This window comes from Canis lupus, chromosome 17, assembly GCF_003254725.2.
Source record: "Canis lupus dingo isolate Sandy chromosome 17, ASM325472v2, whole genome shotgun sequence".
NCBI classification, from domain to species: domain Eukaryota; kingdom Metazoa; phylum Chordata; class Mammalia; order Carnivora; family Canidae; genus Canis; species Canis lupus.
This window is the reverse complement of record NC_064259.1, coordinates 62,366,597-62,379,574: the sequence shown is the minus strand read 5'-3', so window position 1 is coordinate 62,379,574 and position 12,978 is coordinate 62,366,597. Positions and strand designations below refer to the sequence as shown.

General features: G+C 48.1%; 2 long non-coding RNA genes across 2 annotated transcripts; both read left to right on the top strand.

Annotated features, from left to right (window-relative positions):
- Positions 1-748: 748 nt before the first annotated feature.
- Positions 749-4,533, top strand: LOC125752767 (uncharacterized). The gene is made up of 3 exons (XR_007402981.1): positions 749-924; positions 1,265-1,426; positions 3,475-4,533. It is a non-coding gene; the product is annotated as an uncharacterized LOC125752767 (long non-coding RNA).
- A 4,244-nt stretch (positions 4,534-8,777) lies between these two features.
- Positions 8,778-10,672, top strand: LOC118351256 (uncharacterized). Its single transcript, XR_004806425.1, has 4 exons — positions 8,778-8,921; positions 9,066-9,142; positions 9,988-10,131; positions 10,447-10,672. It is a non-coding gene; the product is annotated as an uncharacterized LOC118351256 (long non-coding RNA).
- The last annotated feature ends 2,306 nt before the right edge of the window (positions 10,673-12,978 follow it).

Here is a 12,978-nt window from a genome sequence, read left to right as displayed (position 1 = left end):
TTCTGTTCTTCATCGGAGCCTCTGACCAGCACACCTGCCCTTTCTTATAAGCAACTGCTGCAGATGGCAGGCATTTCCAGCTTCTCCCCAGCCCTCCAGTTCCTAAAAAACATAATCAAATAGTTACAGAAGTTTGTGAGTAGAAGAATGGAATTCAGGGGCACTCACCTGGTGGCTGGGTTGATTGGTTAAGCCTCTGGCTCTTGATTTCAGCTCAGGTGATAATCTCAGGGTCATGGGGTCAGCCAGCCTCCGGCTCTGCGCTGGGCATGGAGCCCGTTTAAGATCCTCCTGTCCAATGAACAGGAGTTCTCAGGCCCAGGGGATGGGTAAGGTCCAGCCCCTCTTCCACACAGGACCTTTTCCTCCCCAGCTCTGGGGTCAGCATAAAGGGGCCAAGTACATCTGACTCAGGGGAGAGCATCACAGGAGCCACCATGTCCTTCCAAGGAGAAGAGAAGGGTGTGTTATAGGGGGAAAGCAGCCCTGTGGATCGGGAAGGGCCCTCTGGGAGGGTTAATATTTGCACTGCAGGTCTAGAGGAGGGAGGTGGGAGGGTAAGAGGGCAAAATGAGAAATTCAAGAGTCCATGAGGGGCTTCGTGACATGGGTCAAACTTCCCTGATGCCTAACTCTTGGGTCAGGAGAATAATAGGAAATGGACATGCTAACTTTTCCTTCTGATGTTATGACTCCCCCTTTCTTTTTTTTTTCTTTTAAAGATTTTATTTATTTATTCATGAGAGACACACAACAGAGAGAGAGAGAGAGAGAAGAGGGGGCAGCGACACAGGCAGAGAGAGAAGCAGGCTCCCTGCAGGTTGCTCGATGTGGGACTTGATCCTGGGACCCTGGGATCACCACCGGAGCCAAAGGCACCCGCGCATCCCTACAATTCCCCCTACCTTATCCCCAGCCACTCAGGTAAGTCTGACACATGGTGGTGGGACAGGAGAAAAAAGGGAAGTCTGTCACCCCTGGACTGCCCCCGAAGAGGGAGAGGTGTCCCATCAGGGGACCTCGGAGTCAAAGAGAGTCAAAGCCAGCTGTGGGGTAGGGAACAAAAGAAGGACTAACCCCGCTGGAGGCGGCTGAAAGCACAGGTGGGACAGCCGGGTCCCTGGGACTCAGAGGCCTGGGCCGAGTGGAGGCTGGCACATTCTAACTCTTCTGCGGAGAGGCAGGCAATCTTATTAAACAACCAAATGTCAGATATCAAATATTTACACACACTATCTTGCCACGGCACATGTTTTTCCACCAGGGACACTGGTGAGACTGCTCTACTACGTGCACTGTTGCCAGAGTGAAATTCCGGAAACCTGCTCAGAAGCCTAGAACACAGGGTTTGTTTACTGTTTGTGGTCACAACACTTTGGAGGATGTGATGAAAGCTACGGTCTTCTTCCTGGAAAAATATATGCAGGTTTGCCTATTACCCTAGGGGATGGAGGTGGTAGCCCGTGCCCCGGTTGTCTCCCAAGACCTCGGATGAAAATCTAACTCCTCCCCGCCGCTGGGATGTTTCCCAGCCTCCCCTCATGCCAGCGCTGAGCCCCTCTACTTTCTCTGCCGTGTACCACATGTACCTTGAACTTTCCCACCTTTGAATCTGGAGTCAGAGGTCCTGACTGGTCCCCCAACTGCCGGGCAGCCAGGGCCACAGGAGGGGAGGGAACAGCCCCAGCCAGTCTTGAGCACCCCCACTCCCACCTCTCTGCTTGGCCAGTGCTGGCTCCTGACTTGGTGGTGCTTTCTTGGCCTGACTCCCATCTGTCCCCGGATTTGCATTTCCCACTGTTCCCAGACTTCACAGCTCAGACTCCTGGGGCTTCTGGACACAGAGCCTGACAGAGCAAACGGGATTTGACCTCAGGAGAGTCCTCACCCTTTTCTTCTCCACCTACTCATTTACTAAAAAGCAGTCTGGGCATCACTCAGTGTGCACCATGCTCAGGTGTGAGCCATGCTCCAGAGTGTGCTGTGCTTTGGTGTGCCCCGTGCTCAGTGTGCACCATGTTTGGTGTGCCCCGTGCTCAGTGTGCACCATGCCCTGTAGTGCACTAGTCCCAGGCATGCAGGGGGCTCAGGCTGGGGGCGGCGGGCAGCCTCACGGAAGTGCACGCCTGGAGGCCTGCCGCAGGGAGACAGCAGGGCCCTGGTACCGGCAGGAGGACATGCCTTCTGAGGGGGGCCATGAATGTTCCAAGGAGAAGGTGTGTGTAAAACATGTGAGACCAGAGGGAAGAAGGCGTCAGGATGGTCTGGGAGGTGCACGTCTTTCAGGATGTGTGGACTCAGTGCCTGCAGGGAGTGCCCAGAACTGAGGAGACACGGGAGGAACCTTCCAGTATCTCCAAGCTCTACCCCGAGGGCAGGGGAAGTGGTGAAGGCACCCCCCCCCCAGGCCCCTGCTGTCCTGCTGGTCAGCGCTGCCACCTGCCACTCCATCCCTGGGGGCCTTGGGCCCTGCACCACAGGCTCTGGGATCTATTCCTCCTGGCCCCTCCCCGCCCCTGAAGACAGGCACCCACGTCCTAATTGTTTACAGGGTTGGTGCCCATCACTATTATTTTTTTAGCTGTTAATCCCCAAGAGGAGCCAGAAAAGGCTAATATAATAACCTGAGGGGGAAAAAAAAATAACCTGAGGTGTGGGTGGGCCCTGCAGTGGAGTGAGAAGCTTCCAGAATCTTCCACAATCCCCACCCTTAGTCCTGACTTTGTCCTGAAAGCGCTCCCTTCGCTTTCATTCCTTGTGGTGGACTCACTAAAGCACCCCAGCCCTCATTCTTGCATACACGTTAGAGGAATGGCTCGAACGGATTTCTGACTAGGCCGCAGAGGACGTCTTGGGGCACGACCCGGGGCATGCACCCAGTACCCGCCACGTGCCACACTCCAACACAGTCAGTTTCCTGAAAAAAGATTGTACTTTCTACCAATGATGCCCTCTGATATTTTCTACTGTCGGTACTCTATTTCCTTCCTTCCCCACCCCCCTTTTTTTGGCGGGGGTGCTGTCGTCACAACCCACAGAACTGATTTCCGTACCCACTAATGGGCTGCAAGTGGCAGTCCAGGAAGTATCACGCACCGAAACGATGTGCTGAGACCGTCCCCAGGAGCCCCTCTTCCAGCTGAGATGCCCCGGCTGAAACCCGGAGTCCACCTTGGCTTCAAGAGTTATTTTGAGTTCCCAGCAGCTTCCTGGGTCTTTCTCGCTGGGGCGGGCAGGATCCAGGGGCAGCGGGAGGCACCGACAAAACGGGGGGCCACTGTGCAGGAAACCTGAACCGCACCTTACCCAGACCCCAGAAGTGCATGAACAGTTATGCCCCAGGCCGATTCCACCAGTCATATGCCCTAATACCTATCACCCTGCACCCACACACAACCCCTTACCCCTCCCCCTTGAAAAAGCCCGCTTGCCCCCCACACCCCCGTGACCTCCGGCCGCCGCCACTTCCTGCAGGCCTTTAAACCTCGCCCCAGAGCGCGGTCATTAAAAGCTTGGCCACAGTAACTTCTTGCAAGATACATCTATGAAGGCAAGAGAAACCAAAGCAAAACTGAATTATTGGGATTTCATCGAGATAAGAAGCTTCTGCACAGCAAAACAGTCAACAAAACTCAAAGACAACCTACAGGATGGGAGAAGATATTTGCAAATGACGTATCAGATAAAGGGCTAGTTTCCAAGATCTATAAAGAACTTATTGAAGTCAACAGCAAAGAAACAAACAATCCAATCATGAAATGGGCAAAAGACATGAACAGAAATTTCTCCAAAGAAGACACAGACATGGCCACAAGCACATGAGAAAATGCTCCACATCACTGGCCATCAGGGAAATACAGATCAAAAACACGATGAGATCCCACCTCACACCAGTGAGAATGGGGAAAATTAACAAGGCAGGAAACCACAAATGTTGGAGAGGATGTGGAGAAAGGGGAACCCTCTTGCACTGTTGGTGGGAATGTGAACTGGTGCAGCCACTCTGGAAAACTGTGTGGAGGTTCCTCAAAGAGTTAAAAATAGATCTGCCCTACGACCCAGCAATTGCACTGTTGGGGATTTACCTCAAAGATACAGATGCAGTGAAACGCTGGGACACCTGTACCCCGATGTTTCTAGCAGCAATGGCCACAATAGCCAAACTGTGGAGGGAGCCTCAGTGTCCATCGAAAGATGAATGGATAAAGAAGCTGTGGTTTATGTATACAATGGAATATTCCTCAGCCATTAGAAACGACAAATACCCACCATTTGCTTCGACGTGGATGGAACTGGAGGGTATTATGCTGAGTGAAATAAGTCAATTGGAGAAGGACAAACATTATATGTTCTCATTCATTTGGAGAATATAAAATATAGTGAAAGGGAATAAAGGGGAAGGGAGAGAAAATGAGAGGGAAATATCAGAAAGGGAGACAGAACATGAGAGACTCCTAACTCTGGGAAACGAACTAGGGGTGGTGGAAAGGAAAGCGAGTGGGGGGTGGGGGTGACTGGGTGACGGGCACTGAGGAGGGCACTTGATGGGATGAGCATTGGGTGTTATGCTATATGTTGGCAAATTGAACTCCAATAATTTTTTTTTTAATTAAAAAAAAAAAAAGCCTGTTTCGACCAGCTTTTGCCTGGCCTCTCTATTCCATTTCACTTGGATTAAACCTGACACTTGGATTAAACCTGACACTCGCCAGCTTAGAAATGTTCCCCTTCAGTCATTCCCACAAATAGTACAGGTTCTTGAAGTGTTAGCTCCCAGTGTTGCTCCGGCCCTGGTGTGCTGGTGAGAGGCTGGTGCGGGAAACAAGGGGAAGGCAGTGCTGTTTGGGCCTGAGAATAGCAACAGTGGCAACAACAACAACAACAACAATAATAATAATCCAATATCTGAGCTTGACCAGACCCTGAGTGTGCTGGGCTTTGCCTCACTCAGCCCTCACCACAACCCCTGAGGCGGCTGTCATCCCATTTTACACATCGTGAAAGGGAACACAGAGGACCCAGCAAGGGGACAGCATGGCAAAGGAGTCCCATTGGGATTAGCCTCGGTCTTCTGGACACCTGAGCCTGGGGCTTGATAAACCCCAGATTCCCGGGGCACGAACTCATCTAAAGGTACTTGGGAGACCTGTCACTTCTGATTTTGTGTAGAGAGTTGTTTTAGTCCACGTGGGCTGCTGTAACACGGGACCACTGACCGGGGAGCTTGCAAACTGCAGAAATGATTTCTGTCACCTCTGGAGGCTGGGGGTCCGAGCTCAGGCACCACTGTGGTCAGGTCCCTGTGAGGTCCCTGGGCTCTCCTCCGGGTTGCAGACTATCAATCTGTTGTATCCTCTCATGGTGAACAAGGGCTGCGGGCACTAATCCCCTTCACTTTTTAAAAATTTTATTTATTTATTCATGAGAGACTCGCAGAGAGAGAGAGGGAGACAGAGAGATGCAGAGACAGAGGCCAAGGGAGAAGCAGGCTCCGTGCAAGGAACCTGACGTGGGACCGGATCCCGGGTCTCCAGGATCGGGCCCTGGGCTGAAGGTGGCGCTAAACTGCTGAGCCACCCGGGCTGCCCCTCTAATCCCCTTCCTGAGGGCTCCACCCTTATGACCAGTCACCCCCAAAGGCTCCACCTCATAACACCATCATATACAAGGTTAGGGTTTCCACATATGAATTTTGGGGGGACACAACATTCAGTTCCTAGGAAGTGTGTGTATCCCACAAGTAGCTGTTGCAGGGGTTCCTCACTGGGGTCCATGCTCCCTTCTCAGAGGGCTCATGGGCTTTTCTTATACATGATGGAATCAGACTTTAAAGATATGTTTTTCTGGCTAACCTTTCAAAGTGGTGCTTGGCCCATTGACCCTTCTGGCTGAGCTAAAGCATTTGAATATAAATACATTTGCTAGGCCATGATGAATCTAAGTGTGGGGTGTGTGTGTGTGTGTGTGTGTGTGTGTGTGTGGCAGTTGGGGGTGGGGGTGCTGGTGGTGGTGGGGTGGGTTCTGAATAACCAGAGGGCCTGTTTGTAGATCCCCATGGGGCAAGGTATGCACATGGAAAGGAGATGCTTGCATCTCTAGTGAGTGGGTGATGGGGGGCAGATCCTGTCCAGCAAAGGGGATGGAGGCTGGGAGAGCTGCTTCCTGGTCTATAAATGAGGGATTGGTCTAGACTGGGTTTCTCAGAGCCCTGTTGAGTTCCATGAGATGTTCTAAGGCTCTCCTCCCACCACCTAGGGCTTCCAGCCAGCAGCTGTTCCCAGCTTTTGTTAGGGGGGAAGGGAAGAGTCTCTGCTACTTAAAAAAAGTAGGGGGATGGGCAAAGACCATAGCGGATCCCAAATGAGGTACATTCTCATAAAACCCGTTCAGCGCTCACAGCCTCCTCCTCAAGGTCATCTAAAACAAGGGAAGTCTGAGAAAGTGTCAGCCAGAAAGACACTAGGGAGACAGGATGACTAAAGGTGACAGGATATCCCCCCTAAGATCCCAGAACAGAAAAAGGACTATGGGTAAAAACTAAGAAATAAAGTGTGGACATTAGTTAATGATAATATAACAAGATTGGTTCATTTATTGTGACAAATGCACTAATGGAAGATGCTAATAATAGAGGAAGCTAAGGACGGGGAAAATGGAAACTCTGTACTACCTTTGCTGCTTTTCTGTAAACCCAAAACCATTGTAAAATTTAAAGCTTTATTTAAAAAGAGGGAGGGCGCTGCTGTTGAGCTTGCCGACTGACTGACCGACTGACGACAGACCGATGGATGCTGGCTTTCCCTGGGCAGAGTGTGCAGCAGGCCTGGGCGTGGGCTGGGGAGACAGGCAGCTCCTAGACATTCCGAGCACTGAATCCAGCGCTGTGGGCAGTGCCTGCTGCCCAGGGACTGCAGTGGAATATGATTTCGACTTGATCTTGTGGTCTTGCCTTTGGTGTCCAAGCAGAAAAGAAGCTACCCTACCTCAAGAATTGAGTGTGAGCATTCCATAATCCTAGATGTGACACACGCTTTCATCTCTTTCCACTTTTCTTGCCACTGAACACCAACCAGCACCTCAAAAGCAATGTATCAGGGCCCCTGGGTGGCTGAGTGGTGGAGCGTCTGCCTTTGGCCCAGGGCGTGATCCCGGGGTCCTGAGATCGAGTCCCACATCGGGCTCCCTGCAAGGAGCCTGCTTCTTCCTCTGCCTGTGTCTCTGCCTCTGTGTGTGTATGTGTGTCTCTCATGAATAAATAAAAATCTTTAAAAACAAAACAAAACAACGTGTCAACACTGAGCTCATGCCCTCCCCCTACCCCCGCACCTGCTCCTCTTCCTGGGTCCTGAGAAGGGCACTTGCTCCCCACTCTTCTGGGCGGGGTGGGGGGTGGAGGGCAGTGAGTCCTCCTAGATGCCTTTCCCCTCCTCACCCTTGCACTGTCATCATATCCGGAGCTGCCCAAGCCTGGTGTCACTAGTACCTGCACACCCTCCTCATCCTCACTCCTCGTCCGAGCTCAGTCTTGCCCTCCGGGCACCAGTCATTGCAACCCTCTGAGGTCTGGGCGCTCAACTTTCCAAAACATTATGATGAAATCTTAGAGGCAAACCAAAGGTGCAGCTAGTAATGTGATGATCCCACTACCAAGTACAAGAAACAAAACCTTAAAGCACAAGTAAAGCTCTCTATGTACCATGTCTGACTCATTCCCTGCCCTTCCGACCCTTCCTTTCCTGCTCTCATATGTTTTGTCATTTGTCTTGTGCCCACCCAATGCTGGTGTCTCTTGTGTGTCCAGATTTCTTCTTTTGCTGAGGACCCCAGTCAGGTTGGATGAGGGCCCACCCTACCCCTCACTTTAACATGATCACCTCTCTAAAGACCGTATTGCCATACACAATCCCATCCTGGGGGCCTGGGATTTTTCACAGGTGAATTTGGGGGGATCACAGTTATAGGCATCGCCTATAACAGTATCTGTTGTGCATTTCCGCCCACCTTGGCTACAGTATGTGCCCAATGTGGTGGTGGTTGGTCTAAAGATTTTTATTAATTTACTCATGAGAGACCCAGAGAGAGAGGCAGAGACACAGGCAGAGGGAGAAGCAGGCTCCCTGCAGGGAACCTGACTTGGGACTCGATCCCAGGACCCCAGGGTCATAACCTGAGCCAAAGGCAGATGGTCAACCACTGAGCCACCCAACCACTGGCCCCACCAGTGGATTTTATTAAATAAATAGTTCCAAATTTTGTGCTTAATTATGTGAGGGGAGACCCCGGGTTCATAGTGCTGAGCAACCCAAACACATCCATGGCCCTCTGTAGGATTTTCTGGGGGGCAAGCAGGGCAATTTTTCTGAACGCCCCCTTCTCGAGAGAGCATCTCTGCATCAGCCTCTAGGTCTGCGGTTCCCAGTGTTTGTGAGGCTGCGACACTTCGCGTGTCGTTTGATTTTGCTTCACTCCCAGAGCTCTGAATGGAACTGTGTGCACAGGAAACTCATCCTAGGGGTGAGGCACCCCAAAGGGCTGCGGAGTTCACAGGGAGGAAAAACCACTTCACCTTTGCCCTGAAGGTTCATTTTAAAAATCAAATTGACTTTCAATTACCTTCGTTGAGACAGTTTCATGACACGCCCCTTGAGATAACATTTACAAATAGCATTGGGAATCCTTGCCCTAAGATGTCAAAACAATTGCTGGCACAAGTTGAAGGTGTGCACACAGGTTGCCAGAGACCAAAAGACAGCCTGGCCTTAAATGGGTGGCACGGAAGCTTCCAGAGTCTCTGCCTTTGGGATGCGTTTGGCTGAGAAGCTAGAAAGAGGTGAGGGCCTCCTCTCAGCTGTGCTCACTTAATTGTCCCAAAATCCACCAGCCCTCTCTTTCTTAAACAACCAAGATGATTCCCAACAAAGGTAATTTTCTGCTTCTCTGGTTCAATTCAATTCATCTTTTTAAAAGCAATTAGTATCCCTTTAGAGTATTGCCCTTTAGAGTTCTTTTATGCCTGACTACTTGTGCCTTAGTTCAAAAGTTAAAGCTTCTCTCTATCCATTTAGGCGACTACAGTAAAATCTAATTAAAGTCCAGGCCAGACAAAAATGCATATTTTGGATTACACAGCTTCCTTAGCTTTGTAAGTATGTAAGTTTCCACCAGCGGGGGTGGGGGTGGGGGTGGGGGGGTGGTATGAGGGGGGTGTCCCATTTTTATTTTAAGGCATTCCTGAGAAGGATGTATTTCCAATTAACTGATTATCGAAGGAATTGGAAACTAGCACAGCTACAGGAGTTAAATATGCATTAAGAAAAATTCCACTACTCATGTGAAACTAGTTGGGAGGCCCGTATGTATCAGAAACACATCGTGTCACTTGTATTTTTCCTTTGTAAACCACACTTCTTGTTTACTCAAGTCCAGTAAGGCAATCTGGGCTCAACAACACGTTGACCCGATTAGACAGATCTTTTTATGATGTAGACGGCTTCAGAGACATTCCAGGTGTTACGGAAAAATAGCTGGCTCTGGTATGCTCCTGGTTTCCACGACAGAGACCAGCTGAAAGAGAATTTTAGAGTTCAAATAATCTTAGGATAAAGTCATCTATAATTTTGTAGGTCAACAAACTCTGCAGCAAAGGCAGGATCCGAATAGTTGCTCATTTTATTCCCAGTGCATTGGTCTTTCTTTCTTTCTTTCTTTCTTTCTTTCTTTCTTTCTTTCTTTCTTTCTTTCTTTCTTTCTTTCTTCTTTCTTTCTTTCTTCTTTCTTTCTTTCTTTCTTTCTTTCTTTCTTTCTTTCTTCTTTCTTTCTTTCTTTCTTTCTTTCTTTCTTTCTTCTTTCTTTCTTTCTTTCTTTCTTCTTTCTTTCTTTCTTTCTTTCTTTTTCTTCTTTCTTTCTTTCTTTCTTTCTTTCTTTTCTTTTCTTTCTTTCCTTTCTTTCTTTTTTTTTTTTAAGATTTTTTCTTTTTATTCATGAAAGACACAGAGACAGAAGCAGAGACATAGGCAGCACTCAACCCCTGAGCCACCCAGGTGCCCCCGCCCCCCCAGCTTATTGGTCTTTCTGCTGGAGCCGTGGTTCTCAACCTTGCAGCACGCTGGGATCGTCAGCCAGTTAAATCAAGTAAGTAAATAAATAAATAAGAATAAAAACAAACAAACAAAGAATAAAAACAAAACCTTCCCCAGAGATAGAGAGATACTTGGTCTGGGCACTTGAAGTTTTAAACACTCCTTTTTCCCACTCTGAGTAGTGGAGGGAAGGAAAAAGGCAACAAGTGACAAGGCACATGCTACATATCTGCAAGATATTTGCCCTAATCCACTGGACCTCACCTTTTAATGGGATGAATTCTTGAATTTTTAAAGAGGCTCTTCTGGAAATTCAACCTCCCTTCTTTTTCGATTTACAACATATAGCATTCTTTTCTTCTTCTAGTAGAGAGGGCCTGGAACAGATTTCCACTTGGCTCCTGGGCTGGTGTATTCATTGGGTAAACAGAGGATGGTATGCAGAATTCTGGAGACTGTGGAAGCCAAAAGAATCATCTCATCTCCTGGGAACCAATTAGGGTTCCTGAATGGCAAACCTCTTGTGTGGGTTTTCTTTTTTTTCTTTTTGTTTTTGTTTTTAAATAAAAATCACAAAGCATTCCGAAGAGGCACACTCAGAATTACTCTGGAACTTTCCACTGAAGAGACAAGCGAGGGAGGCTCTGGGCCAGTTTGGCAGAATGCTGGGCAGCAGTTAGACGCAAAGCAATGAGGAGAGGAGATGGGGTGACCACCAAAATCCAATACCATGATGTAACCCATGGCAGGCACACACACACAAACATGATGTATTGATTTTGGCAATGGTTCCCCATTATTTTTTATATCAGAAACCAGCCAAGTTGAAAAACCATTGGCAACCGAGGTCTAGAGCTGGATAGAGAGCTGGCAGGTCGTACATCTTGCTTTAATTCTGTTGCCTTGCACCTGTCCTGGTGGGGGGTGGGGGGTGGTCTAACACCCAGTCGAGAGGATGATAGAGCCATGAAACTGAAGCCCCAGCTTGCAAACCTTTCTCAACAAATCCAAGTGAACATTCATCTGATGAAGTTGAAAGTTTTCTCTGTTCAACTGAGTGGTGAGAAATAAAAAGAAACTCCATCAACTTGCCCAACTGGTTCTGAGGCTGGAAACCTGTCCTGCTCCTTTATGTAATATATAACCTGGATGCTAGTCCTGGCTCCACTCAGCTCTTTATTCACAGCAACACCCCCAACTCTGCCATCTTCCCAGATAGATTGGCCCCTTGTTAACAAATCCTAAAGATTTTAGCCTGGCACATTTTTCATCGGGGTCCAGGGCAAAGCAAATACTTTTAAAAGAAGCACTTGGTAGCAACAGAGAATTGGGAAGAGTGCCAAAGTGAATGAAAATCATAGAAACAGTCAATTAGCTGGTAACTTCCCGTTGTCTGCAGGCTGAACTAGGAAGAATGTAGAAGGAGGAAAAGCAGCTGCATCCCAATTAAACTCAGTAGCTCAGGTGCCCAGGAGGATTCTCACTTCTGGTTTACCCAAACAGATCTGCTTTCTGTTCTGATCTTAGGGGACTGCTGTGCAGAAGCATGGGCTCTGCAGATTTCCTCCTTTATGGCTGTTGATAACTGAGCTAAAAAAAAAATATATATATATATATATATATACACACACATATATATGCAAATCAAGAGGATGGATGGGTCACAAGCCTCAGAAATCTTGTTTTTCTTGGCTTGTGGGTAGAAGACAAAGGGAGACTGCTAGACCTTGAAGCGAGATTGAAGACGTGGTGGGCAGGCATAGCCCCGCAGCTGGTGGAGAGAAAAAGGCAGAACCAACACCCACTTGAAAGCCTTTGGGGATCCAGCCGATCCTTCAACTAATGGATCTGGAGAATCCAGAATACCCTGTTATGAAATGGGCTCTGAAATAATAATTATGTAACCCTGATAGTTGGGTGCTTTGATCAAGGCCCATGAAGTACTTCTGTGCCAGGTCTTATCACGTTTGATCTTTTCCATATGGAAAGAATTTTCCAACTTCAATTTCTGATCAAAAAATAGTTTTCATTTTAAAAATAGATATGTGTTTAAAGATTTTATTTATTTATTTGACAGAGACAGAGTAAGAAAGAGAGCACAAGCAGGAGGAGCAGGAGAGGGAGAAGCAGGTTTCCTGCTGAGCAGGGAGCCTGATGTGGGGCTTGATCTCAGGACGCTGGGATCGTGACCTGAGCCAAAGGCAGATGCACAATGGACTGAGCTACCCAGGTTCCCCCAATGTATATTTTTAAAGATTTATTTATTTGAGAGAGAGTGTGAGGGGTGCAGAGGGCGAGGGAGAGAGAAACCCAAGCAGACTCGACACTCAGTGTTCAGCACAGAGCCTAAAGCAGGGCTCGATTTTGTGACCCTAAGATCTATGACTTGAGCTGAAACTAAGAGTCAGACACTCAACCAACTGTGTCACCCAGGCGCCTCTAGTCTTCATTTTAAATCAATAAATATTTATTGAGGGTTTGTTCACTACCTAGAGCAGAGCTGTACTAGAGCAGATTCTTTCAGTCTGGCCCTGGACTAGTTGAGTCAGAATCCTCTGAGCTGCTTGTTTAAAAGATGCCCAATCTAGGATCAAAATCTCCTGGGTACCCCATTTTTAAAAATCAAAAGTTGTTTTTCATTTACTGTGAATATTTTTAAACACATGACATAAGAGAGAATGGCATGATGGACCCCATGTATCCATCACACAGCTTCAATAATTTGTCAACATCTTGTTATTCTTGTTTCAGTTCTACCCATCTATACCAACTTTTTGGGAGGAGGTGAGGCTTAAATATTGTAAATGAATCCCAGACATCTTATCCTTTTTCTCATGGACTCTTCAGTATGTTTCTGCAACAGATAAAGACTATTTTGTTTTGTTTTTTAACATAATCA